This window comes from Barbatula barbatula, assembly GCF_947034865.1.
Source record: "Barbatula barbatula genome assembly, chromosome: 16".
Classification (NCBI taxonomy): Eukaryota; Metazoa; Chordata; class Actinopteri; order Cypriniformes; family Nemacheilidae; genus Barbatula; species Barbatula barbatula.
Window position 1 is genome coordinate 16,735,231 of NC_136779.1, and position 16,975 is coordinate 16,752,205.

A 16,975-nucleotide genomic window follows, 5' to 3' on the forward strand; every position below is an offset into this window, starting at 1 on the left:
AGTGGATGATGAGAATGTCAGTTTTGACAAAGAACACTGTTCATTACTGAAATGCTCTAATTGAGCTGTTAGAATGTCAGAAACAAGCTTTCTGAGCTGAGAACTGCATTTTGTGACAAAAAGCATCAGTGGATGATGAGAATGTCAGTTTTGACAAAGAACACTGATCATTACTAAAATGCTCCAATTGAGCTTTTAGAATGTCAGAAACAAGCTTTCTGAGCTGAGAAATGCATTTTGTGACAAAGTGCTTCAGTGGATGATGAGAATGTCAGTTTTGACAAAGAACACTGTTCATTACTAAAATGCTCTAATTGAGCTGTTAGAATGTCAGAAACAAGCTTTCTGAGCTGAGAACTGCATTTTGTGACAAAGTGCTTCAGTGGATGATGAGAATGTCAGTTTTGACAAAGAACACTATTCATTACTAAAATGCTCTAATTGAGCTGTTAGAATGTCAGTAACAAGCTTTCTGAGCTGAAAACTGCATTTTGTGACAAAGTGAATTAGTGGATGGATGAGAATGTCACTTTTGACAAAGAACACTGTTCATTAATGAAATGCTCCAATTGAGCTGTTAGAATGTCAGAAACAAGCTTTCTGAGCTGAAAACTGCATTTTGTGACAAAAAGCATCAGTGGATGATGAGAATGTCAGTTTTGACAAAGAACACTGTTCATTACTGAAATGCTCCAATTGAGCTGTTAGAATGTCAGAAACAAGCTTTCTGAGCTGAAAACTGCATTTTGTGACATAGTTCATCAGTGGATGATGAGAATGTCAGTTTTGACAAAGAACACTGATCATCACTAAAATGCTCCAATTAAGCTGTTAGAATGTCAGAAACAAGCTTTCTGAGCTGAGAACTGCATTTTGTGACATAGTTCATCAGTGGATGATGAGAATGTCAGTTTTGACAAAGAACACTGTTCATTACTAAAATTCTCTAATTGAGCTGTTACAATGTCAGAAACAAGCTTTCTGAGCTGAGATCTGCATTTTGTGAGAAAGTGAATCAGTGGATGATGAGAATGTCAGTTTTGACAAAGAACACTGATCATTACTAAAATGCTCCAATTGAGCTGTTAGAATGTCAGAAACAAGCTTTCTGAGCTGAAAACTGCATTTTGTGACATAGTTCATCAGTGGATGATGAGAATGTCAGTTTTGACAAAGAACACTGTTCATTACTAAAATTCTCTAATTGAGCTGTTAGAATGTCAGAAACAAGCTTTCTGAGCTGAGAACTGCATTTTGTGAGAAAGTGAATCAGTGGATGATGAGAATGTCAGTTTTGACAAAGAACACTGTTCATTACTAAAATGCTCCAATTGAGCTGTTAGAATGTCAGAAACAAGCTTTCTGAGCATAAAACTGCATTTTGTGACAAAGTGCATCAGTGGGTGATGAGAATGTCAGTTTTGACAAAGAACACTGTTCATTACTAAAATGCTCTAATTGAGCTGTTAGAATGTCAGAAACAAGCTTTCTGAGCTGAAAACTGCATTTTGTGACAAAGTGAATCAGTGAATGATGAGAATGTCAGTTTTGACAAAGAACACTGATCATTACTAAAATGCTCTAATTGAGCTGTTAGAATGTCAGAAACAAGCTTTCTGAGCTGAGAACTGCATTTTGTGACAAAAAGCATCAGTGGATGATGAGAATGTCAGTTTTGACAAAGAACACTGTTCATTACTAAAATGCTCTAATTGAGCTGTTAGAATGTCAGAAACAAGCTTTCTGAGCTGAGAAATGCATTTTGTGACAAAGTGCATCAGTGGATGATGAGAATGTCACTTTTGACAAAGAACACTGTTCATTACTAAAATGCTCTAATTGAGCTGTTAGAATGTCAGAAACAAGCTTTCTGAGCTGAGAACTGCATTTTGTGACAAAAAGCATCAGTGGATGATGAGAATGTCAGTTCTGACAAAGAACACTGATCATTACTAAAATGCTCCAATTGAGCTGTTAGAATGTCAGAAACAAGCTTTCTGAGCTGAGAAATGCATTTTGTGACAAAGTGCATCAGTGGATGATGAGAATGTCACTTTTGACAAAGAACACTGTTCATTACTAAAATGCTCTAATTGAGCTGTTAGAATGTCAGAAACAAGCTTTCTGAGCTGAGAACTGCATTTTGTGACAAAAAGCATCAGTGGATGATGAGAATATCAGTTTTGACAAAGAACACTGATCATTACTAAAATGCTCCAATTGAGCTGTTAGAATGTCAGAAACAAGCTTTCTGAGCTGAGAAATGCATTTTGTGACAAAGTGCTTCAGTGGATGATGAGAATGTCAGTTTTGACAAAGAACACTGTTCATTACTAAAATGCTCTAATTGAGCTGTTAGAATGTCAGAAACAAGCTTTCTGAGCTGAGAACTGCATTTTGTGACATAGTTCATCAGTGGATGATGAGAATGTCAGTTTTGACAAAGAACACTGTTCATTACTGAAATGCTCCAATTGAGCTGTTAGAATGTCAGAAACAAGCTTTCTGAGCTGAAAACTGCATTTTGTGACATAGTTCATCAGTGGATGATGAGAATGTCAGTTTTGACAAAGAACACTGTTCATTACTAAAATTCTCTAATTGAGCTGTTAGAATGTCAGAAACAAGCTTTCTGAGCTGAGAACTGCATTTTGTGAGAAAGTGAATCAGTGGATGATGAGAATGTCAGTTTTGACAAAGAACACTGTTCATTACTAAAATGCTCCAATTGAGCTGTTAGAATGTCAGAAACAAGCTTTCTGAGCATAAAACTGCATTTTGTGACAAAGTGCATCAGTGGGTGATGAGAATGTCAGTTTTGACAAAGAACACTGTTCATTACTAAAATGCTCTAATTGAGCTGTTAGAATGTCAGAAACAAGCTTTCTGAGCTGAAAACTGCATTTTGTGACAAAGTGAATCAGTGAATGATGAGAATGTCAGTTTTGACAAAGAACACTGATCATTACTAAAATGCTCTAATTGAGCTGTTAGAATGTCAGAAACAAGCTTTCTGAGCTGAGAACTGCATTTTGTGACAAAAAGCATCAGTGGATGATGAGAATGTCAGTTTTGACAAAGAACACTGTTCATTACTAAAATGCTCTAATTGAGCTGTTAGAATGTCAGAAACAAGCTTTCTGAGCTGAGAAATGCATTTTGTGACAAAGTGCATCAGTGGATGATGAGAATGTCACTTTTGACAAAGAACACTGTTCATTACTAAAATGCTCTAATTGAGCTGTTAGAATGTCAGAAACAAGCTTTCTGAGCTGAGAACTGCATTTTGTGACAAAAAGCATCAGTGGATGATGAGAATGTCAGTTCTGACAAAGAACACTGATCATTACTAAAATGCTCCAATTGAGCTGTTAGAATGTCAGAAACAAGCTTTCTGAGCTGAGAAATGCATTTTGTGACAAAGTGCATCAGTGGATGATGAGAATGTCACTTTTGACAAAGAACACTGTTCATTACTAAAATGCTCTAATTGAGCTGTTAGAATGTCAGAAACAAGCTTTCTGAGCTGAGAACTGCATTTTGTGACAAAAAGCATCAGTGGATGATGAGAATGTCAGTTTTGACAAAGAACACTGATCATTACTAAAATGCTCCAATTGAGCTGTTAGAATGTCAGAAACAAGCTTTCTGAGCTGAGAAATGCATTTTGTGACAAAGTGAATTAGTGGATGGATGAGAATGTCACTTTTGACAAAGAACACTGATCATTACTAAAATGCTCCAATTGAGCTGTTAGAATGTCAGAAACAAGCTTTCTGAGCTGAGAAATGCATTTTGTGACAAAGTGCTTCAGTGGATGATGAGAATGTCAGTTTTGACAAAGAACACTGTTCATTACTGAAATGCTCCAATTGAGCTGTTAGAATGTCAGAAACAAGCTTTCTGAGCTGAGAAATGCATTTTGTGACAAAGTGCATCAGTGGATGATGAGAATGTCACTTTTGACAAAGAACACTGTTCATTACTGAAATGCTCTAATTGAGCTGTTAGAATGTCAGAAACAAGCTTTCTGAGCTGAGAACTGCATTTTGTGACATAGTTCATCAGTGGATGATGAGAATGTCAGTTTTGACAAAGAACACTGTTCATTACTAAAATGCTCTAATTGAGCTGTTAGAATGTCAGAAACAAGCTTTCTGAGCTGAGAACTGCATTTTGTGACAAAAAGCATCAGTGGATGATGAGAATGTCAGTTTTGACAAAGAACACTGATCATTACTAAAATGCTCCAATTGAGCTTTTAGAATGTCAGAAACAAGCTTTCTGAGCTGAGAAATGCATTTTGTGACAAAGTGCTTCAGTGGATGATGAGAATGTCAGTTTTGACAAAGAACACTGTTCATTAATGAAATGCTCCAATTGAGCTGTTAGAATGTCAGAAACAAGCTTTTTGAGCTGAAAACTGCATTTTGTGACAAAAAGCATCAGTGGATGATGAGAATGTCAGTTTTGACAAAGAACACTGTTCATTACTGAAATGCTCTAATTGAGCTGTTAGAATGTCAGAAACAAGCTTTCTGAGCTGAGAACTGCATTTTGTGACAAAAAGCATCAGTGGATGATGAGAATGTCAGTTTTGACAAAGAACACTGATCATTACTAAAATGCTCCAATTGAGCTTTTAGAATGTCAGAAACAAGCTTTCTGAGCTGAGAAATGCATTTTGTGACAAAGTGCTTCAGTGGATGATGAGAATGTCAGTTTTGACAAAGAACACTGTTCATTACTAAAATGCTCTAATTGAGCTGTTAGAATGTCAGAAACAAGCTTTCTGAGCTGAGAACTGCATTTTGTGACAAAGTGCTTCAGTGGATGATGAGAATGTCAGTTTTGACAAAGAACACTATTCATTACTAAAATGCTCTAATTGAGCTGTTAGAATGTCAGAAACAAGCTTTCTGAGCTGAGAACTGCATTTTGTGACATAGTTCATCAGTGGATGATGAGAATGTCAGTTTTGACAAAGAAAACTGTTCATTACTAAAATGCTCTAATTGAGCTGTTAGAATGTTAGAAACAAGCTTTCTGAGCTGAGAACTGCATTTTGTGACATAGTTCATCAGTGGATGATGAGAATGTCAGTTTTGACAAAGAACACTGTTCATTACTAAAATGCTCCAATTGAGCTGTTAGAATGTCAGTAACAAGCTTTCTGAGCTGAAAACTGCATTTTGTGACAAAGTGAATTAGTGGATGGATGAGAATGTCACTTTTGACAAAGAACACTGTTCATTAATGAAATGCTCCAATTGAGCTGTTAGAATGTCAGAAACAAGCTTTCTGAGCTGAAAACTGCATTTTGTGACAAAAAGCATCAGTGGATGATGAGAATGTCAGTTTTGACAAAGAACACTGATCATCACTAAAATGCTCCAATTAAGCTGTTAGAATGTCAGAAACAAGCTTTCTGAGCTGAGAACTGCATTTTGTGACATAGTTCATCAGTGGATGATGAGAATGTCAGTTTTGACAAAGAACACTGATCATCACTAAAATGCTCCAATTAAGCTGTTAGAATGTCAGAAACAAGCTTTCTGAGCTGAGAACTGCATTTTGTGACATAGTTCATCAGTGGATGATGAGAATGTCAGTTTTGACAAAGAACACTGTTCATTACTAAAATTCTCTAATTGAGCTGTTAGAATGTCAGAAACAAGCTTTCTGAGCTGAGATCTGCATTTTGTGAGAAAGTGAATCAGTGGATGATGAGAATGTCAGTTTTGACAAAGAACACTGATCATTACTAAAATGCTCCAATTGAGCTGTTAGAATGTCAGAAACAAGCTTTCTGAGCTGAAAACTGCATTTTGTGACATAGTTCATCAGTGGATGATGAGAATGTCAGTTTTGACAAAGAACACTGTTCATTACTAAAATTCTCTAATTGAGCTGTTAGAATGTCAGAAACAAGCTTTCTGAGCTGAGAACTGCATTTTGTGAGAAAGTGAATCAGTGGATGATGAGAATGTCAGTATTGACAAAGAACACTGTTCATTACTAAAATGCTCCAATTGAGCTGTTAGAATGTCAGAAACAAGCTTTCTGAGCATAAAACTGCATTTTGTGACAAAGTGCATCAGTGGGTGATGAGAATGTCAGTTTTGACAAAGAACACTGTTCATTACTAAAATGCTCTAATTGAGCTGTTAGAATGTCAGAAACAAGCTTTCTGAGCTGAAAACTGCATTTTGTGACAAAGTGAATCAGTGAATGATGAGAATGTCAGTTTTGACAAAGAACACTGATCATTACTAAAATGCTCTAATTGAGCTGTTAGAATGTCAGAAACAAGCTTTCTGAGCTGAGAACTGCATTTTGTGACAAAAAGCATCAGTGGATGATGAGAATGTCAGTTTTGACAAAGAACACTGTTCATTACTAAAATGCTCTAATTGAGCTGTTAGAATGTCAGAAACAAGCTTTCTGAGCTGAGAAATGCATTTTGTGACAAAGTGCATCAGTGGATGATGAGAATGTCACTTTTGACAAAGAACACTGTTCATTACTAAAATGCTCTAATTGAGCTGTTAGAATGTCAGAAACAAGCTTTCTGAGCTGAGAACTGCATTTTGTGACAAAAAGCATCAGTGGATGATGAGAATGTCAGTTCTGACAAAGAACACTGATCATTACTAAAATGCTCCAATTGAGCTGTTAGAATGTCAGAAACAAGCTTTCTGAGCTGAGAAATGCATTTTGTGACAAAGTGCATCAGTGGATGATGAGAATGTCACTTTTGACAAAGAACACTGTTCATTACTAAAATGCTCTAATTGAGCTGTTAGAATGTCAGAAACAAGCTTTCTGAGCTGAGAACTGCATTTTGTGACAAAAAGCATCAGTGGATGATGAGAATATCAGTTTTGACAAAGAACACTGATCATTACTAAAATGCTCCAATTGAGCTGTTAGAATGTCAGAAACAAGCTTTCTGAGCTGAGAAATGCATTTTGTGACAAAGTGCTTCAGTGGATGATGAGAATGTCAGTTTTGACAAAGAACACTGTTCATTACTAAAATGCTCTAATTGAGCTGTTAGAATGTCAGAAACAAGCTTTCTGAGCTGAGAACTGCATTTTGTGACATAGTTCATCAGTGGATGATGAGAATGTCAGTTTTGACAAAGAACACTGTTCATTACTGAAATGCTCCAATTGAGCTGTTAGAATGTCAGAAACAAGCTTTCTGAGCTGAAAACTGCATTTTGTGACATAGTTCATCAGTGGATGATGAGAATGTCAGTTTTGACAAAGAACACTGTTCATTACTAAAATTCTCTAATTGAGCTGTTAGAATGTCAGAAACAAGCTTTCTGAGCTGAGAACTGCATTTTGTGAGAAAGTGAATCAGTGGATGATGAGAATGTCAGTTTTGACAAAGAACACTGTTCATTACTAAAATGCTCCAATTGAGCTGTTAGAATGTCAGAAACAAGCTTTCTGAGCATAAAACTGCATTTTGTGACAAAGTGCATCAGTGGGTGATGAGAATGTCAGTTTTGACAAAGAACACTGTTCATTACTAAAATGCTCTAATTGAGCTGTTAGAATGTCAGAAACAAGCTTTCTGAGCTGAAAACTGCATTTTGTGACAAAGTGAATCAGTGAATGATGAGAATGTCAGTTTTGACAAAGAACACTGATCATTACTAAAATGCTCTAATTGAGCTGTTAGAATGTCAGAAACAAGCTTTCTGAGCTGAGAACTGCATTTTGTGACAAAAAGCATCAGTGGATGATGAGAATGTCAGTTTTGACAAAGAACACTGTTCATTACTAAAATGCTCTAATTGAGCTGTTAGAATGTCAGAAACAAGCTTTCTGAGCTGAGAAATGCATTTTGTGACAAAGTGCATCAGTGGATGATGAGAATGTCACTTTTGACAAAGAACACTGTTCATTACTAAAATGCTCTAATTGAGCTGTTAGAATGTCAGAAACAAGCTTTCTGAGCTGAGAACTGCATTTTGTGACAAAAAGCATCAGTGGATGATGAGAATGTCAGTTCTGACAAAGAACACTGATCATTACTAAAATGCTCCAATTGAGCTGTTAGAATGTCAGAAACAAGCTTTCTGAGCTGAGAAATGCATTTTGTGACAAAGTGCTTCAGTGGATGATGAGAATGTCAGTTTTGACAAAGAACACTGTTCATTACTAAAATGCTCTAATTGAGCTGTTAGAATGTCAGAAACAAGCTTTCTGAGCTGAGAACTGCATTTTGTGACATAGTTCATCAGTGGATGATGAGAATGTCAGTTTTGACAAAGAAAACTGTTCATTACTAAAATGCTCTAATTGAGCTGTTAGAATGTTAGAAACAAGCTTTCTGAGCTGAGAACTGCATTTTGTGACATAGTTCATCAGTGGATGATGAGAATGTCAGTTTTGACAAAGAACACTGTTCATTACTAAAATGCTCCAATTGAGCTTTTAGAATGTCAGAAACAAGCTTTCTGAGCTGAGAAATGCATTTTGTGACAAAGTGCTTCAGTGGATGATGAGAATGTCAGTTTTGACAAAGAACACTGTTCATTAATGAAATGCTCCAATTGAGCTGTTAGAATGTCAGAAACAAGCTTTTTGAGCTGAAAACTGCATTTTGTGACAAAAAGCATCAGTGGATGATGAGAATGTCAGTTTTGACAAAGAACACTGTTCATTACTGAAATGCTCTAATTGAGCTGTTAGAATGTCAGAAACAAGCTTTCTGAGCTGAGAACTGCATTTTGTGACAAAAAGCATCAGTGGATGATGAGAATGTCAGTTTTGACAAAGAACACTGATCATTACTAAAATGCTCCAATTGAGCTTTTAGAATGTCAGAAACAAGCTTTCTGAGCTGAGAAATGCATTTTGTGACAAAGTGCTTCAGTGGATGATGAGAATGTCAGTTTTGACAAAGAACACTGTTCATTACTAAAATGCTCTAATTGAGCTGTTAGAATGTCAGAAACAAGCTTTCTGAGCTGAGAACTGCATTTTGTGACAAAGTGCTTCAGTGGATGATGAGAATGTCAGTTTTGACAAAGAACACTATTCATTACTAAAATGCTCTAATTGAGCTGTTAGAATGTCAGAAACAAGCTTTCTGAGCTGAGAACTGCATTTTGTGACATAGTTCATCAGTGGATGATGAGAATGTCAGTTTTGACAAAGAAAACTGTTCATTACTAAAATGCTCTAATTGAGCTGTTAGAATGTTAGAAACAAGCTTTCTGAGCTGAGAACTGCATTTTGTGACATAGTTCATCAGTGGATGATGAGAATGTCAGTTTTGACAAAGAACACTGTTCATTACTAAAATGCTCCAATTGAGCTGTTAGAATGTCAGTAACAAGCTTTCTGAGCTGAAAACTGCATTTTGTGACAAAGTGAATTAGTGGATGGATGAGAATGTCACTTTTGACAAAGAACACTGTTCATTAATGAAATGCTCCAATTGAGCTGTTAGAATGTCAGAAACAAGCTTTCTGAGCTGAAAACTGCATTTTGTGACAAAAAGCATCAGTGGATGATGAGAATGTCAGTTTTGACAAAGAACACTGTTCATTACTGAAATGCTCCAATTGAGCTGTTAGAATGTCAGAAACAAGCTTTCTGAGCTGAAAACTGCATTTTGTGACATAGTTCATCAGTGGATGATGAGAATGTCAGTTTTGACAAAGAACACTGATCATCACTAAAATGCTCCAATTAAGCTGTTAGAATGTCAGAAACAAGCTTTCTGAGCTGAGAACTGCATTTTGTGACATAGTTCATCAGTGGATGATGAGAATGTCAGTTTTGACAAAGAACACTGTTCATTACTAAAATTCTCTAATTGAGCTGTTAGAATGTCAGAAACAAGCTTTCTGAGCTGAGATCTGCATTTTGTGAGAAAGTGAATCAGTGGATGATGAGAATGTCAGTTTTGACAAAGAACACTGATCATTACTAAAATGCTCCAATTGAGCTGTTAGAATGTCAGAAACAAGCTTTCTGAGCTGAAAACTGCATTTTGTGACATAGTTCATCAGTGGATGATGAGAATGTCAGTTTTGACAAAGAACACTGTTCATTACTAAAATTCTCTAATTGAGCTGTTAGAATGTCAGAAACAAGCTTTCTGAGCTGAGAACTGCATTTTGTGAGAAAGTGAATCAGTGGATGATGAGAATGTCAGTTTTGACAAAGAACACTGTTCATTACTAAAATGCTCCAATTGAGCTGTTAGAATGTCAGAAACAAGCTTTCTGAGCATAAAACTGCATTTTGTGACAAAGTGCATCAGTGGGTGATGAGAATGTCAGTTTTGACAAAGAACACTGTTCATTACTAAAATGCTCTAATTGAGCTGTTAGAATGTCAGAAACAAGCTTTCTGAGCTGAAAACTGCATTTTGTGACAAAGTGAATCAGTGAATGATGAGAATGTCAGTTTTGACAAAGAACACTGATCATTACTAAAATGCTCTAATTGAGCTGTTAGAATGTCAGAAACAAGCTTTCTGAGCTGAGAACTGCATTTTGTGACAAAAAGCATCAGTGGATGATGAGAATGTCAGTTTTGACAAAGAACACTGTTCATTACTAAAATGCTCTAATTGAGCTGTTAGAATGTCAGAAACAAGCTTTCTGAGCTGAGAAATGCATTTTGTGACAAAGTGCATCAGTGGATGATGAGAATGTCACTTTTGACAAAGAACACTGTTCATTACTAAAATGCTCTAATTGAGCTGTTAGAATGTCAGAAACAAGCTTTCTGAGCTGAGAACTGCATTTTGTGACAAAAAGCATCAGTGGATGATGAGAATGTCAGTTCTGACAAAGAACACTGATCATTACTAAAATGCTCCAATTGAGCTGTTAGAATGTCAGAAACAAGCTTTCTGAGCTGAGAAATGCATTTTGTGACAAAGTGCATCAGTGGATGATGAGAATGTCACTTTTGACAAAGAACACTGTTCATTACTAAAATGCTCTAATTGAGCTGTTAGAATGTCAGAAACAAGCTTTCTGAGCTGAGAACTGCATTTTGTGACAAAAAGCATCAGTGGATGATGAGAATATCAGTTTTGACAAAGAACACTGATCATTACTAAAATGCTCCAATTGAGCTGTTAGAATGTCAGAAACAAGCTTTCTGAGCTGAGAAATGCATTTTGTGACAAAGTGCTTCAGTGGATGATGAGAATGTCAGTTTTGACAAAGAACACTGTTCATTACTAAAATGCTCTAATTGAGCTGTTAGAATGTCAGAAACAAGCTTTCTGAGCTGAGAACTGCATTTTGTGACATAGTTCATCAGTGGATGATGAGAATGTCAGTTTTGACAAAGAACACTGTTCATTACTGAAATGCTCCAATTGAGCTGTTAGAATGTCAGAAACAAGCTTTCTGAGCTGAAAACTGCATTTTGTGACATAGTTCATCAGTGGATGATGAGAATGTCAGTTTTGACAAAGAACACTGTTCATTACTAAAATTCTCTAATTGAGCTGTTAGAATGTCAGAAACAAGCTTTCTGAGCTGAGAACTGCATTTTGTGAGAAAGTGAATCAGTGGATGATGAGAATGTCAGTTTTGACAAAGAACACTGTTCATTACTAAAATGCTCCAATTGAGCTGTTAGAATGTCAGAAACAAGCTTTCTGAGCATAAAACTGCATTTTGTGACAAAGTGCATCAGTGGGTGATGAGAATGTCAGTTTTGACAAAGAACACTGTTCATTACTAAAATGCTCTAATTGAGCTGTTAGAATGTCAGAAACAAGCTTTCTGAGCTGAAAACTGCATTTTGTGACAAAGTGAATCAGTGAATGATGAGAATGTCAGTTTTGACAAAGAACACTGATCATTACTAAAATGCTCTAATTGAGCTGTTAGAATGTCAGAAACAAGCTTTCTGAGCTGAGAACTGCATTTTGTGACAAAAAGCATCAGTGGATGATGAGAATGTCAGTTTTGACAAAGAACACTGTTCATTACTAAAATGCTCTAATTGAGCTGTTAGAATGTCAGAAACAAGCTTTCTGAGCTGAGAAATGCATTTTGTGACAAAGTGCATCAGTGGATGATGAGAATGTCACTTTTGACAAAGAACACTGTTCATTACTAAAATGCTCTAATTGAGCTGTTAGAATGTCAGAAACAAGCTTTCTGAGCTGAGAACTGCATTTTGTGACAAAAAGCATCAGTGGATGATGAGAATGTCAGTTCTGACAAAGAACACTGATCATTACTAAAATGCTCCAATTGAGCTGTTAGAATGTCAGAAACAAGCTTTCTGAGCTGAGAAATGCATTTTGTGACAAAGTGCTTCAGTGGATGATGAGAATGTCAGTTTTGACAAAGAACACTGTTCATTACTAAAATGCTCTAATTGAGCTGTTAGAATGTCAGAAACAAGCTTTCTGAGCTGAGAACTGCATTTTGTGACATAGTTCATCAGTGGATGATGAGAATGTCAGTTTTGACAAAGAAAACTGTTCATTACTAAAATGCTCTAATTGAGCTGTTAGAATGTTAGAAACAAGCTTTCTGAGCTGAGAACTGCATTTTGTGACATAGTTCATCAGTGGATGATGAGAATGTCAGTTTTGACAAAGAACACTGATCATTACTAAAATGCTCCAATTGAGCTGTTAGAATGTCAGAAACAAGCTTTCTGAGCTGAGAAATGCATTTTGTGACAAAGTGCTTCAGTGGATGATGAGAATGTCAGTTTTGACAAAGAACACTGTTCATTACTAAAATGCTCTAATTGAGCTGTTAGAATGTCAGAAACAAGCTTTCTGAGCTGAGAACTGCATTTTGTGACATAGTTCATCAGTGGATGATGAGAATGTCAGTTTTGACAAAGAACACTGTTCATTACTAAAATGCTCCAATTGAGCTGTTAGAATGTCAGAAACAAGCTTTCTGAGCTGAGAACTGCATTTTGTGACAAAGTGAATCAGTGGATGATGAGAATGAAACTTTTGACAAAGAACACTGATCATTACTAAAATGCTCTAATTGAGCTGTTAGAATGTCAGAAAAAAGCTTTTTGAGATGAAAACTGCATTTTGTAACAAAGTGAATCAGTGGATGATGAGAATGTCACTTTTGACAAAGAACACTGATTCATTACTAAAATGCTCTAATTGAGCTGTTAGAATGTCAGAAAAAAGCTTTCTGAGCTGAGAACTGCATTTTGTGACAAAATGCATCAGTGGATGATGAGAATGTCAGTTTTGACAAAGAACACTGTTCATTACTGAAATGCTCTAACTGAGCTGTTAGAATGTCAGAAAAAAGCTTTTTGAGCAGAAAACTGCATTTTGTGACAAAGTGATTCAGTGGATGATCAGAATGTCAGTTTTGACAAAGAACACTGATCATTACTAAAATGCTCTAATTGAGCTGTTAGAATGTCAGAAACAAGCTTTCTGAGCTGAGAACTGCATTTTGTGACAAAGTGAATCAGTGGATGGATGAGAATGTCACTTTTGACAAAGAACACTGATCATTACTAAAATGCTCTAATTGAGCTGTTAGAATGTCAGAAAAAAGCTTTCTGAGCTGAGAACTGCATTTTGTGACAAAATGCATCAGTGGATGATGAGAATGTCAGTTTTGACAAAGAACACTGTTCATTACTGAAATGCTCCAATTGAGCTGTTAGAATGTCAGAAACAAGCTTTCTGAGCTGAGAAATGCATTTTGTGACAAAAAGCATCAGTGGATGATGAGAATGTCAGTTTTGACAAAGAACACTGATCATTACTAAAATGCTCCAATTGAGCTGTTAGAATGTCAGAAACAAGCTTTCTGAGCTGAGAACTGCATTTTGTGACAAAGTGCTTCAGTGGATGATGAGAATGTCAGTTTTGACAAAGAACACTGTTCATTACTAAAATGCTCTAATTGAGCTGTTAGAATGTCAGAAACAAGCTTTCTGAGCTGAGAACTGCATTTTGTGACAAAGTGCTTCAGTGGATGATGAGAATGTCAGTTTTGACAAAGAACACTGTTCATTACTTAAATTCTCCAATTGAGCTGTTAGAATGTCAGAAACAAGCTTTCTGAGCTGAGAAATGCATTTTGTGACAAAGTGCATCAGTGGATGATGAGAATGTCACTTTTGACAAAGAACACTGTTCATTACTAAAATGCTCTAATTGAGCTGTTAGAATGTCAGAAACAAGCTTTCTGAGCTGAGAACTGCATTTTGTGACAAAAAGCATCAGTGGATGATGAGAATGTCAGTTTTGACAAAGAACACTGATCATTACTAAAATGCTCCAATTGAGCTGTTAGAATGTCAGAAACAAGCTTTCTGAGCTGAGAAATGCATTTTGTGACAAAGTGAATTAGTGGATGGATGAGAATGTCACTTTTGACAAAGAACACTGATCATTACTAAAATGCTCCAATTGAGCTGTTAGAATGTCAGAAACAAGCTTTCTGAGCTGAGAAATGCATTTTGTGACAAAGTGCTTCAGTGGATGATGAGAATGTCAGTTTTGACAAAGAACACTGTTCATTACTGAAATGCTCCAATTGAGCTGTTAGAATGTCAGAAACAAGCTTTCTGAGCTGAGAAATGCATTTTGTGACAAAGTGCATCAGTGGATGATGAGAATGTCACTTTTGACAAAGAACACTGTTCATTACTGAAATGCTCTAATTGAGCTGTTAGAATGTCAGAAACAAGCTTTCTGAGCTGAGAACTGCATTTTGTGACAAAAAGCATCAGTGGATGATGAGAATGTCAGTTTTGACAAAGAACACTGATCATTACTAAAATGCTCTAATTGAGCTGTTAGAATGTCAGAAACAAGCTTTCTGAGCTGAGAAATGCATTTTGTGACATAGTTCATCAGTGGATGATGAGAATGTCAGTTTTGACAAAGAACACTGTTCATTACTGAAATGCTCCAATTGAGCTGTTAGAATGTCAGAAACAAGCTTTCTGAGCTGAGAAATGCATTTTGTGACAAAGTGCATCAGTGGATGATGAGAAAGTCACTTTTGACAAAGAACACTGTTCATTACTAAAATGCTCTAATTGAGCTGTTAGAATGTCAGAAACAAGCTTTCTGAGCTGAGAACTGCATTTTGTGACAAAAAGCATCAGTGGATGATGAGAATGTCAGTTTTGACAAAGAACACTGATCATTACTAAAATGCTCTAATTGAGCTGTTAGAATGTCAGAAACAAGCTTTCTGAGCTGAGAACTGCATTTTGTGACAAAGTGAATCAGTGGATGGATGAGAATGTCACTTTTGACAAAGAACACTGATCATTACTAAAATGCTCTAATTGAGCTGTTAGAATGTCAGAAAAAAGCTTTCTGAGCTGAGAACTGCATTTTGTGACAAAATGCATCAGTGGATGATGAAAATGTCAGTTTTGACAAAGAACACTGTTCATTACTGAAATGCTCCAATTGAGCTGTTAGAATGTCAGAAACAAGCTTTCTGAGCTGAGAAATGCATTTTGTGACAAGAAGCATCAGTGGATGATGAGAATGTCAGTTTTGACAAAGAACACTGATCATTACTAAAATGCTCCAATTGAGCTGTTAGAATGTCAGAAACAAGCTTTCTGAGCTGAGAAATGCATTTTGTGACAAAGTGCTTCAGTGGATGATGAGAATGTCAGTTTTGACAAAGAACACTGTTCATTACTAAAATGCTCTAATTGAGCTGTTAGAATGTCAGAAACAAGCTTTCTGAGCTGAGAACTGCATTTTGTGACAAAGTGCTTCAGTGGATGATGAGAATGTCAGTTTTGACAAAGAACACTGTTCATTACTTAAATGCTCCAATTGAGCTGTTAGAATGTCAGAAACAAGCTTTCTGAGCTGAGAAATGCATTTTGTGACAAAGTGCATCAGTGGATGATGAGAATGTCACTTTTGACAAAGAACACTGTTCATTACTAAAATGCTCTAATTGAGCTGTTAGAATGTCAGAAACAAGCTTTCTGAGCTGAGAACTGCATTTTGTGACAAAAAGCATCAGTGGATGATGAGAATGTCAGTTTTGACAAAGAACACTGATCATTACTAAAATGCTCCAATTGAGCTGTTAGAATGTCAGAAACAAGCTTTCTGAGCTGAGAAATGCATTTTGTGACAAAGTGAATTAGTGGATGGATGAGAATGTCACTTTTGACAAAGAACACTGATCATTACTAAAATGCTCCAATTGAGCTGTTAGAATGTCAGAAACAAGCTTTCTGAGCTGAGAAATGCATTTTGTGACAAAGTGCTTCAGTGGATGATGAGAATGTCAGTTTTGACAAAGAACACTGTTCATTACTGAAATGCTCCAATTGAGCTGTTAGAATGTCAGAAACAAGCTTTCTGAGCTGAGAAATGCATTTTGTGACAAAGTGCATCAGTGGATGATGAGAATGTCACTTTTGACAAAGAACACTGTTCATTACTGAAATGCTCTAATTGAGCTGTTAGAATGTCAGAAACAAGCTTTCTGAGCTGAGAACTGCATTTTGTGACATAGTTCATCAGTGGATGATGAGAATGTCAGTTTTGACAAAGAACACTGTTCATTACTAAAATGCTCTAATTGAGCTGTTAGAATGTCAGAAACAAGCTTTCTGAGCTGAGAACTGCAGTTTGTGACAAAAAGCATCAGTGGATGATGAGAATGTCAGTTTTGACAAAGAACACTGATCATTACTAAAATGCTCCAATTGAGCTTTTAGAATGTCAGAAACAAGCTTTCTGAGCTGAGAAATGCATTTTGTGACAAAGTGCTTCAGTGGATGATGAGAATGTCAGTTTTGACAAAGAACACTGATCATTACTAAAATGCTCCAATTGAGCTTTTAGAATGTCAGAAACAAGCTTTCTGAGCTGAGAAATGCATTTTGTGACAAAGTGCTTCAGTGGATGATGAGAATGTCAGTTTTGACAAAGAACACTGTTCATTAATGAAATGCTCCAATTGAGCTGTTAGAAT